Genomic DNA, 12,453 nt, shown 5'->3' on the forward strand with positions numbered 1-12,453 from the left:
TGACAGAGTTAAAACACGTGAAGCTGGCAGCTCCCACTACCGTGCTATAACCAAGCAGGGTAAAAGAATAGTATTACTCCTTGTTAGGGAGACTCCTATATATGTCGACCTCCATCCTCAACGGATAGGCAGACCTGCAAAAATGCTCAACCCTTCCTCATATCTGAGAGGGCATTCCCAACGAAGCCTCTCGAAATACTCAGCTTTCTTTCCCCCTGAGAATACCTCTGTAAACAAGCTACACTAGAGCAAGAATATCTCATATCATCAGGGTTAAAAGCAAGAGTATCCCATATCATGCTTTTTCCCTGTCTTTTCCTTTGGCCTTGTTCTTACCTGCAAGACAAGGAGAAAGAGAGCAATCAGTCAGCACTTGGAATCAAGCTTCCAGTCCGGAACTGACTGCCTGGAACCCCATTGCTCTCGAGTACTCATCTTCAACATCTTATGTTTCCCGAGAAGATACCACATCTGCCTGAGGAACAAATAGGGCAAGTGAGAAGGATACAAGGAAGCATGTGGAGACAAGCGCAACAGAACAAGTGCCGATACATCTACTACTTTGTCAACAGCAAAAGTATCCCATATCAGCAGGGTCGAACGTACTCTAGATTTGATGGACTTGTTTTGACCCTCAAATTCTTCAGTCGGCCTTATACTCTGGCGGAAACAAGAAAACCCTCCAGCCCAGTTCAAGAATAAGCCTGTGGAAAGTTACTTCTTCAAAAGCAAAAGTATCTCATATCACCTTTTCTCTTTTTCTTCTCTTTATCCTTCATGCTACCTGCAAGATAAGGAGAAGGATAACAATCAGCCGGAACTCGAAATCAAACTTCTGATCTGGGACTGATTGCTTGGATCTCTGATTGCTTACCTTGTCTGTCACCTCTTTCAGCAGATCCCCTAGCTCGGCGACTTGGGGAACTCCTACTACATGGTTTATATCGCGCTTGACCAAGCCTGAAACTACAAGTAAGCGTCAAGTGAATTTGATACATTACCTTGTGCATCTCCACCAGTTAAAGATATCACCCCTGGAGGGAGGAAGAGTACTTCCAAAGAAGATGCCACATCTACCTATGAGACAGATAAGGCAAGTGAAGACGATACCACACTTCGGTACTTAAAAGTTTCGTGATTACGAGATCATTCTTCCACAATATTTCCTAATGTCATTTGTACTAAATCATTCACTTGTACTCACTAAAGGAGAGCTTGAACCTATATACTGTGTAAACCCTTCACAATTAATGAGAACTCCTTTACTCCGTGGACGTAGCCAATCTAGGTGAACCACGTACATCTTGTGTTTGCTTCCTGTCTCTATCCATTTACATACTTATCCACACTAATGACCGGAGCAATCTAGCGAAGATCACAAACTTAATATTTAAGATGATATTCTTTGGTGTATGCTTTTCGCAAACGATATAGTGTTAATAGATGAAACGCAGGAAAGGGTAAACGCGAAGCTTAACCTTTGGAGAAAAGTGTTGGAATCTAAAGGTCCTCGCCTAAGCCGATCAAAGACAGAATATATGGAGTGCAAGTTCAGTGCAAACGGAGGTCAAAATGAGTTAGGGGTGAGGATCGGAGATCAGGAAATACCAAAGAGCGACCGTTTTCGCTACCTAGGATCTATCTTGCAAAAGAACGGAGAATTTGATGGTGATCTCACCCATAGAATACAAGCTGGATGGATGAAGTGGAAGAGTGCATCCGGCGTGTTGTGTGACTGTCGTAGGCCACTGAAGCTCAAGGAAAAATTTTATAGGACGGCAATAAGGCCGGCAATGCTGTATGGCATAGAATGTTGGGCGGTGAAGCATCAACACGTAGGTGTAGTGGAGATGAGGATGCTTCGTTGAATGTGTGGGCACACGAGAAAGGATAAGATTAGGAATGAGAATATCCGAAGTAAAGTAGGAGTAGCCGAAATTGAAGGAAAGAGGAGAGAAAATCGGTTACGGTGGTTTGGACATGTGCAAAGAAGGCCTACTGACGTTCCGGTTTGAAGATGTGACCACGAGACAGAGGTTCAGGGCCGAAGGGGTAGAGGAAGACCTAGGAAAACTTTGGAAGAAACCCTAAGAAAAGACTTAGAGTACTTGGATCTAACGGAGGACATGACACAAAACCGAGTGCAATGGCGTTCTAGGATTCATATTGCCGACCCCACTTAGTGGGAAAAGGCTTTGTTGTTGTTGTTGTTGTTGTATTTAGTTATTTATTTATGGTTTGGGCTTAACCTAAAGATACTGCACACTTATTCTCAGAGTACATTATTATATACATATTTTGGCGTTATGTTACTTTATACCTATTTTTTATTTATGTTTTTATAAAGGTACGATTTTATAGTTTTGTACTGAAGGAGAAGGAAGTATGAGTTTGAAGGCACGAAAAAGGAATCAGTGTAATCCGATCACGACGGAATGATGTTCTTCTCTTTTATGCAACTGCTCTAGCTTGATTTCTTATTTATATATTTTCTTTTTAAATTTAATATTTTATGTATAGCAACTTATATCAAATTTCGGGGATGAAATCTTTTATTGTGGGTAGATTGTAACAGCTCATCCCTAATTTTACGATTTTATTAATTTTAAAATAGTGAATTGACAAAAACGCCCCTAGAGGAGAGATTGTTGACCTTTGTTGACCAACGTATAGTGAGACGTATGAAACATTCTTTTAGCGTATCCTTGTAATACTCAACGGCATGAACTCGTGGACGCAAGCAAAACCGAATTCGGAGTCTTAGTTTGCTACCTTTTAGAAGAAATAAATTCGAAATTTGCATTTTTCTACCCATTGCTATAATTGAGTGGCAGGACCCACATTTTAGTTTTATATGGGATTGGAAATCCAAACCGTGATTTCCCTCTCTGAATGTTGCAGACTTTTCTTGTTTTTATAATCATCATATTTGTTTGTACCATAGTTGACCAATCCCGAAACTACTGAGCACCGGTCAACGTTATACCGTTAAGGACCCAGAAGAGTTTCCGTCCAACCAGGAGGCCAATCACAACGCGACACGTGTCGACATCAGAAGCCAATCATAGTGCGACATGTGTCAACATCAGAAGCCAATCACAATACGACATGTGTCAATGTCAGAATGAAACTAGAAACTCTTTTCTATAAATAGAAATCATTCTCTCACAATATTTCCTAATGTCATTTGTACTAAATCATTCACTAGTACTCACTAAAGGAGAGCTTGAACCTATGTACTTGTGTAAACCCTTCACAATTAATGAGAACTCCTCTACTACGTGGACGTAGCCAATCTGGGTGAACCACGTACATCTTGTGTTTGCTTCCCTGTCCCTATCCATTTACATACTTGTCCACACTAGTGACCGAAGCAATCTAGTAAAGGTCATAAACTTAACACTTTCTGTTGTACCAAAGTCTTCGCTGATTGTGTGCATCAACATTTGGCGTCGTCTGTGGGAACGACACTTATTCCCTCTCTCTTCAGCTTTGTCAAGCTGGTTTCCACCATTCGTACACTCTTTTTTGACCAGGCATCCATCTCCAACATGGGGTGCGAAGGAAGCCACAGCATATAGAATGACACCCATCTTGCACCTAGTGCGAAGCAACGAAAGAATGAAGGAAAAAGGTTTGCTCTTCAAGCTAAAGTCGATGAGCTAGAAGCTCAAAACAACAAGATAGCAATGAAGAATGAGGTCCTCCAGGAGCAGTATGAGAAGCTCTTTGAGACGTTTCATGAAACTATGCATACTCAAACACGTGAGCTTGTTGCCCCTGTGGATATTAACCATCATCTGGGTGCCCCCCAACACGGAGGGTCACCTTCATTCGACGTGGGTATCCCTGATGAGGAGCGAGCTAATCATCAAAACATTGATCAACATGAGACTTCTTTCAACCCAGCTGCTTCGACCCGAAGCAGGAGAAGTGGAGGAAGACACCTCCTTGCAGAAGGGTTGGAAGGATCAAAAGTCATTTATTGTGACTACCGAGACTTCCTAAAGCAACGTCGAGAGAATCCCCTCCACGTATGCTCGAAGATCAATAACCTAAGGGTTTCTGAAAGACTCGGTCCCCTCCCACGACCCAGGCCAACTGCCAATCTAAGGAAGGAACGACATGTCCTAGAGGAACATGAAGGTACAGGGGACTCTGAGGTATTCCGACAGACTCGCCCTAGAAGTCAGTACGGCGAGTCCAAGGAAAAATCACACGTCATTGCTCAAACTTTCCTACTTCCAAAAGGCGATGGAGACTTATGAAAGAAATCCTCAGTGGTACATGACTCCATTCAAGACCCCCTTGTCCTACAGCTCATTGAGGAAGTAAGCAAGTTGAAGGCCGAACGTTAGGCCGAGATACCTGACTAGAACCAATCCAGGCCTGGCCTTCCCACAAGAAGGATCCTCGACACCCCTCTTCAAGCGAAGACAAAACAAAAACTTGGTTTACAACTCTATACTCGAATGGATGACCCAATTGAACACTTTAACCACTTTGAGTCCACCATGGCATATCGAATGCACACCGACGAAGAGCGATGTCTTCTCTTCCCCTCCACCCTCTCTAGCGGAGCTCTAAACTGGTATTACCGTCTTCCACCTGAGACAATAGACTCATTTGAGGAACTGAGGAAACTGTTTGTCTCTCAACACATCTTCCAGACTGATCGCTTGCATTCTGCAAATGACTTGTACATTATTCGCCAAAAGTCGGACGAGTCACTACGAGAGTATGTTGGTCGTTTCAGCCATGAGTATTCTCGCTGGGCTAAGGCAGATGACAAGACCGCCCTCAAGGCCTTCACGGCAGGCCTACGTGATTGTTTCTTCAAGTACATGATTAATGCCAACACTTAGAAGACTTACTCTGAAGTGATGGCACAGGCTTACAACCATGCCTCCGCCGAGGCAAGAACATATCAAGGGAAACCCCCCCCCCCCACAACCACCCCTTATCAACAAGTAAGGAGTGGAAGCCAGATCCAACCAAATGAGAAGACCTCGACCTTCCAAACGGCAGTAGTGCCTCCCCTTACCTTACTTAATACTTTGCCAAGTCAACAGACATATCAATCTCAGGGCAAAAGGAAAGATTTACATCCTCACCAGTCTCATTTTAGTAAAAGGAGTAAGGGACACTACCGCGATAACCAAGGGTATCGCCATGATAATCCCCGACCCCAGGCAGTCAACACAGTGGGTCAAGCACATGTCAGGACAGCCCCTACCCCGGGGTATGAGGCATACACACATTTGAACGCCACATGCATGGCCATTTACCCCAGCATAGCACACTTGATACCGAAGCCAAAGCTGAGGTAACCGGATTACAAGCCCACGAAGAACACGGGCATGTTTTGCTGCTACCATGAGCATAACGGCCATGACGACGAGAAGTGTATCACCCTTCGTGATCATATTGAAGCTTTGGCATGTGAAAGAAAAATTGATCAATTCCTCCTTCACCCTCCAAGGGGTAACCGTAACCAACGCCAAGTAAATGTGATATATTCCATAAGTGGTGGCACACCCATATCTAAATCTTCTAACAGGGCCATGAAAAATAGTGAACAAGCTTTAAGGTCTAGCCACCAAGTGTTTCACGTGGAAGACATCAGGGGAGGTAAGTATCAAAAGCCTAACTAGGATCCAATATGTTTCTACCCTGAGGAAGAAAGAGGTATCATCTACCCTCACAACGACCCACTGATCATGGAAGCTCACATAGCCAACTTTGAAGTACGACGAATCTTGGTAGACACGGGGGCTTCGGTCAATATCATGTTTGCTGAAGCTTTCAGGGTACTTAATGTAGCTGAACACTTGCTCGACCGCTCGATTTCCCCTCTGATAAGCTTCTCCGGTGATATCATGCAACCTTTGGGGAGCATACACTTACTTTTCACCATTGGTACAAGCCTTTACATAGCTACCATTACCACTAACTTCATGGTGGTTGATTGCCCAACAGCATACAATGTCATATTCGGACACACAGGCATCAATGATCTCAAGGCCATGGTATCCACACATATGTTGTTGATGAAATTTCCAACCCCCTATGGCAATGGTTACATCAGAAGATATCAACTTAGTGCACGATCATGTTACAACACTTCAGCCAAGCAACAGCACTTGTTTGTGCCCAAGGAACCCCTTTCTATACATGACCAAGTCATAAAGACTAGCCCAGATGAAGCCAACTTGGATTTTCACGGTGGCAACAGTCAACCCGACGATCCTCGAGATGACACTTTCACCCAACAAGCACAACCCGCTGAAGAGTTGGAAAAGTTCTCTATATCAAAAGATTATCCGGATCGCATAGTGAAGATTGGTACCACATTGTCACCACTCATTCGGTTAGCATTGATCTCTTTTTTGCAAGAGAACACTGAGGTCTTCGCCTGGTCATACGAGGACATGCCAGGCATCTCTCCCGGTATAATCTGTCATCGCTTAAGTAATGACCCCAAGACCAAGCCAGTGAGACAGAAGCGAAGATCTTATGACACTGAACGGTATGAGACAATGAAGGCAGAAGTTGAAAAACTTAAAGGCATAGGCTTCGTCTGCGAAGTCAATTATCCAACGTGGGTAGCAAATGTTGTCCTTGTTAACAAGAATCCGACCAAGGAAAGTCTCCTGCTCCAAAAGGTCTTGTGGAGAATGTGTGTCGATTACACCAACCTAAACAAAGGATACCCGAATGATAGCTTTCCTCTTCCTCTTATAGACAGACTTATAGACTTTACAGTAGGGTGTGAACTCTTGAGCTTCATGGATGCTTACTCAAGATACAACCAAATCCTCATGAACCCTCCGGACCAAGAACACACAGCCTTCACTACTGACATGGGACTATATTGCTATAAAGTCATGCCCTTTGGCCTAAAGAATGCAGGAGCGACTTATCAGAGACTGGTCAATTCAATGTTCGCCGAACAGATTGGGAAGAGCATGGAAATTTACATTGATGATATGCTAGTCAAGAGCAAACATGTTAACCAACACATCACCTACCTATCTGAAACTTTCACCATTCTGAAGAGGTATCGAATGAGGTTGAACCCCAACAAATGTGCCCTCGGCGTAGGCTCTGGCAAATTCTTAGGCTTCATGATAAGCCAACGAGGCATTGAGGCTAATCCCGAGAAGATCAAAGCAATCCCTCGACATGAAGGAACCGGTAACTTCAAAAGACATCCAAAGCCTTATTGGCAAGGTGGCAGCCTTAACTAGGTTCATCTCTAAGGCCACAGACAAATGTGCTCCTTTTTTCAAAGCACGTAAGGGAAGTCAGAAGTACATTCCATGGACTGATGAATGTGTTGAGGCATTCAAGAACCTCAAAGACTACATGAGTAAAGCCTCTTTGCTCTCCAAACTTGAGGTTGGTGACACTCTCATTATCTATCTGTCGGTATCGGCTTCAGTAGTAAGTTCTATTCTCATTCGAAAGGATGGTAATGTCGAACGGCCTATCTACTACGCTAACAAAGCCTTACAAGATGCGAAGACACGATACTCCAACATTGAGAAATTGGCTCTAGCATTCGTCATGTCTGCTTGAAAACTTCGCCCTTACTTCCAATCACACTTCATCATCGTGCTTACCAATCATCCTCTTCGACAAATACTCAAAAGTCCTGACACTTCCGGGCGAATGATCAAATGAGCGATAGCATTGGGTGAGTTTGACATCTCCTACCAACCAAAGCCAGCTGAGAAGGGCCAAGCAGTGGCAGACTTCATCGCCGACTTCACATATCCTGTTGACATTGTTTCTACGCCTAAAGAAGTGGTTTCATTACCCTCGAAAGCTCAGAAAATATAACCAACAGCCCTAGCATGGAGTCTATATGTTGATGGCTCGTCCAACCAACAGGGTTGTGGAGCAGGACTAGTCCTTACGACCCCTGACAAAGTGGTGATGGAGTATGCTCTTCGTTTCAAATTCAAGGCGTCGAACAATGAAGCCGAATATGAAGCCCTCCTAGCAGGCTTACGTTTGGCCAAACACCTTGGGGTTAAACGAATTGATATCTTCAGTGACTCCCAATTGGTGGTTAACTAGGTCACCAACAACTTTGACGCTAAGGATAGCTCTATGGCAGCATATTTGGCACAAACACAATTGTTGCTCAAGCACTTCCACTACCAGATCACCCAAATTCCTCGAGCGGCAAACAGTCATGCAGATGCTTTGGCTCGCCTCGACTTAACAGAAGAAGACAAGATTGGGAGAAAAATTCAGGTCGAATTGTTGGCAGCACCAAGCACCATGGCTGCGGAAGTGTGCAACTTACAACAAGGAGATAGTTGGATTACCCCGATTTATAGATTCCTTGCTCATGGCACCCTTCCAAATGACAAAGTCCAAGCTAAGCAGATTCGATACAATGCTACTCGTTACTTGATCATTAATGACCAACTCTACAAGTGGGGTTTTAACCTACCATACCTAAGATGCCTTACGCTCGTAGAGGCGGAAACTGACCTTCGGGAAATACATGAAGGAGTCTGCGAAGATCATGTTGGATCTCGATCCCTATCACACAAGCCTTTTCACCAAGGATATTACTGGCCAACACTCCACCAAGATGCCATCAGAATATCCCGCTCATGTGATAAGTGTCAACGCTACGCAACTATTCCTCACTTCTCTCCTGAGCTGCTCACTCCTATGATCAAACCCTTGGCCCTTCGCCCAATGGGGACTTGATTTGCTTGGTCCCATGCCTGCAGGGAAGGGTAAGGTTCACTATGCAATCGTTGCAGTTGACTACTTCACAAAGTGGGCCGAAGTAAAACCCTTGGCAACCATTACTGAGGTAAAAATAGAAGACTTCGTATGGAATAACATCATTCGCAGATTTGACATTTCCAATGCGATAGTCACTGACAACGGGCGACAGTTCGACAACAATAAGTTCAGGTTGTTCTACTCTAAGTTCAACATCAACTTATGTTTTGCCTCCCCAGCTCATCCCCAGTCTAATGGACAAGTTGAAGTCATCAACAAAATAATCAAGCGAACTTTGAAAACTAGCTTGGACAAGGCTAAAGGTTGTCGGCCAGAATTTGTACCCCAAGTTCTTTGGTCATACCGCACTTCGTATCGGACATCAACAGGAGAACCCCCATTCTCACTTGCCTTTGGTACAGAGGCAGTTGTCCCAGTTGAGCTTGAGCAAGCAACGTTCTGAGTCCAGAACTACGTGCAAAGCCAAAATGACAAACAACTTACCTTCAACTTAGATCTAGTCGAGGAACACAGAAACCAGGCTCACTTGAGGAATGTCGCCTACAAGCAGCGCATCTCCAACTACTATGACTCAAGGGTCAAACCTCGTTCTTTCAAAGTGGAGGACTGGGTATTGAAAAACAGATTACTATGCGACAGAGTCCCGAGTGAAGGAACACTTAGTCAAAACTGGGATGGACTGTTTTAAGTTGTTAGCATCAGTCGCTCTGGCTCCTACAAGCTTAGAAGCTCCGATGGCAAGACCATTGACCATCCCTGGAATGCTGATCACTTGAAGTACTATTACAAGTAAACTCACATTGTACAAGTGTTAAGCTTCAGCAGTTCGGCATCCTATGTAACGAAGACTATTTGGCATGAATTCAATAAATAGGTGATGAAAGGTGAAGACGAAACACATCTTCATGTCACCAACCAGGTGATGAAATGTACAACCCGTACTCTCCTTCATGCCACCAACCAGGTGATGAAATGTACAACCCGTACTCTGATATCATTTAGCAAATTGCCACTCATGCCACCAACCAGGTGAAGAAGGAACTCATCTTCATGCCACCAACTAGGTGTTGAAATGTACAACTCGTACTCTCCTTCATGCCACCAACCAGGTGATGAAATGTACAACCCATACTCTAAAATCATTTGGCAACTTGCCATTCATTCCACCAACCAGGTGATGAAATGTACAACTCGTACTCTCCTTCATGCCAACAACCAGGTGATGAAATGTACAACCCGTACTCTAATATCATTTGGCAACTTGCCACTCATGCCACCAACCAGGTGAAGAATGAACTCATCTTCATGCCACTAACCAGGTGATGAAATGTACAACCTGTACTCTCATTCATGCCACCAACCAGGTGATGAAATGTACAACCCGTACTCTAATATCATTTGGCAACTTGCCATTCATGCCACCAACCAGGGGAAGAAGGAACTCATCTTCGTACCACCAACCAAGTGATGAAAGCAACTCACCATTCATTCCACCTACCAGAAGACAAGTGGTACAACTTGTACATGTGAACTCCTAGCATTCACAAATAATCAACAACCCTCAAGCTTGACAACTCACCTAGAGGAACACTTATGCCCAACAAAAGTTATAGTCACCAACAAAGTCTTATTGTAAGCCAATAACAACTTCAGTGCATGGCATTCGAAGATCAAGCTATTTAGCCCTCTTGCATCTGCTTCAAACATTTTCCCTCTGTAACAATACAAACACTACAACTCGTAGAAAGCTTCACACACTCTTGATCAAGACAGTATGAAGCAAAACCAATTTATGGTGCCAACAAGAGCTTTATCAATAGAGGGCAACCACAATTCTCAAAAGCTTCACACACTCTGGATGAAGATAGTGTGAAGCAAAACCAATTTATGGTGTCAACAAGAGCTTCATCAATGGAGGGCAACCACAATTCTCAAAAGTTTCACACACTCTTGATCAAGATAATGTGAAGCAAAACCAATTTATGGTGCCAACAAGAACATCATCAATGGAAGACAACCACAATTCTTAAAAGCTTTACACATTCTTGATCAAGACAATGTGAAGCAAAACCAATTTATGGTGCCAACAAGAGCTTCATCAAAGGAGTTCAACCACAATTCTCAAAAGCTTCACACACTCTTGATCAAGATAGTGTGAAGCAAAACCAATTTATGGTGCTAACAAGAGCTTCATCAATAGAGGGCAACCACAACTCTCAAAACCTTCACACACTCTTGATCAAGACAATGTGAAGCAAAACATATTTATGGTGCCTACAACAAAAGCTTCATCAATAGAGGGCAACCACAATTCTCAAAAGCTTCACACACTCTTAATCAAGATAGTTTGAAGTAAAACCAATTTATGGTGCCAACAAGAGCTTCATTAATAGAGGGCAACCACAATTATCAAAAGCTTCACACACTCTTGATCAAGACAGTGTGCAGCAAAACCAATTTATGGTGCCAACAACAAGAGCATCATCAATGGAGTTCAACCACAATTCTCAAAAGCTTCACACACTCTTGATCAAGACAGTGTGAAGCAAAACCAATTTATGGTGCCAACAAGAGCTTCATCAATAGAGGGCAACCACAATTATCAAAAGCTTCACACACCCTTGATCAAGACAGTGTGAAGCAAAACTTATTTATGATGCCAACAACAAGAGCTTCATCAATGGAGTTCAACCACAATTCTCAAAAGCTTCACATACTCTTGATCAAGACAGTGTGAAGCAAAACCAATTTATGGTGCCAACAAAAGCTTCATCAATAGAGGGCAACCACAATTATCAAAAGCTTCACACACTCTTGATCAAGACAGTGTGAAGCAAAACCTATTTATGGTGCCAACAACAAGAGCTTCATCAATAGAGGGCAACCACAATTCTCGAAAGCTTCACACACTTTTGATCAAGACAGTGTGAAGCAAAACCAATTTATGGTGCCAACAAGGGCTTCATCAATAGAGGGCAACCACAATTCTCAAAAGCTTCACACACTCTTGATCAAGACAATGTGAAGTAAAACCAATTTATGGTGCCAACAAGAGGAGCTTCATCAATGGAGTTCAACCACAATTCTCAAAAACTTCACACACTCTTGATCAAGACAGTGTGAAGCAAAACCAATTTATGGTGCCAACAAGAGCTTCATCAATAGAGGGCAACCACAATTATCAAAAGCTTCACACACCCTTGATCAAGACAGTGTGAAGCAAAACCTATTTATGGTGCCAACAACAAGAGCTTCATCAATAGAGGGCAACCACAATTCTCAAAAGCTTCACACACTCTTGATCAAGACAGTGTGAAGCAAAACCAATTTATGGTGCCAACAAAAGCTTCATCAAAGGAGTTTAACCACAATTCTCGAAAGCTTCACACACTCTTGATCAAGACAATGTGAAGCAAAACCAATTTATGGTGCCAACAAGAGCTTCATCAATAGAGGGCAACCATAATTCTCAAAAGCTTCACACACTCTTGATCAAGACAGTGTGAAGCAAAACCAATATATGGTGCCAACAACAAGATCTTCATCGATGGAGTTCAACCATAATTCTCAAAAGCTTCACACACTATTGATCAAGACAGTGTGAAGCAAAACCAATTTATGGTGCCAACAAGAGCTTCATCAATAGAGGGCAACCACAATTATCAAAAGCTTCACACA

The sequence above is a fragment of the Malus sylvestris genome, chromosome 8 (genome assembly GCF_916048215.2).
Source record: "Malus sylvestris chromosome 8, drMalSylv7.2, whole genome shotgun sequence".
In the NCBI taxonomy this organism is placed as follows: Eukaryota; Viridiplantae; Streptophyta; class Magnoliopsida; order Rosales; family Rosaceae; genus Malus; species Malus sylvestris.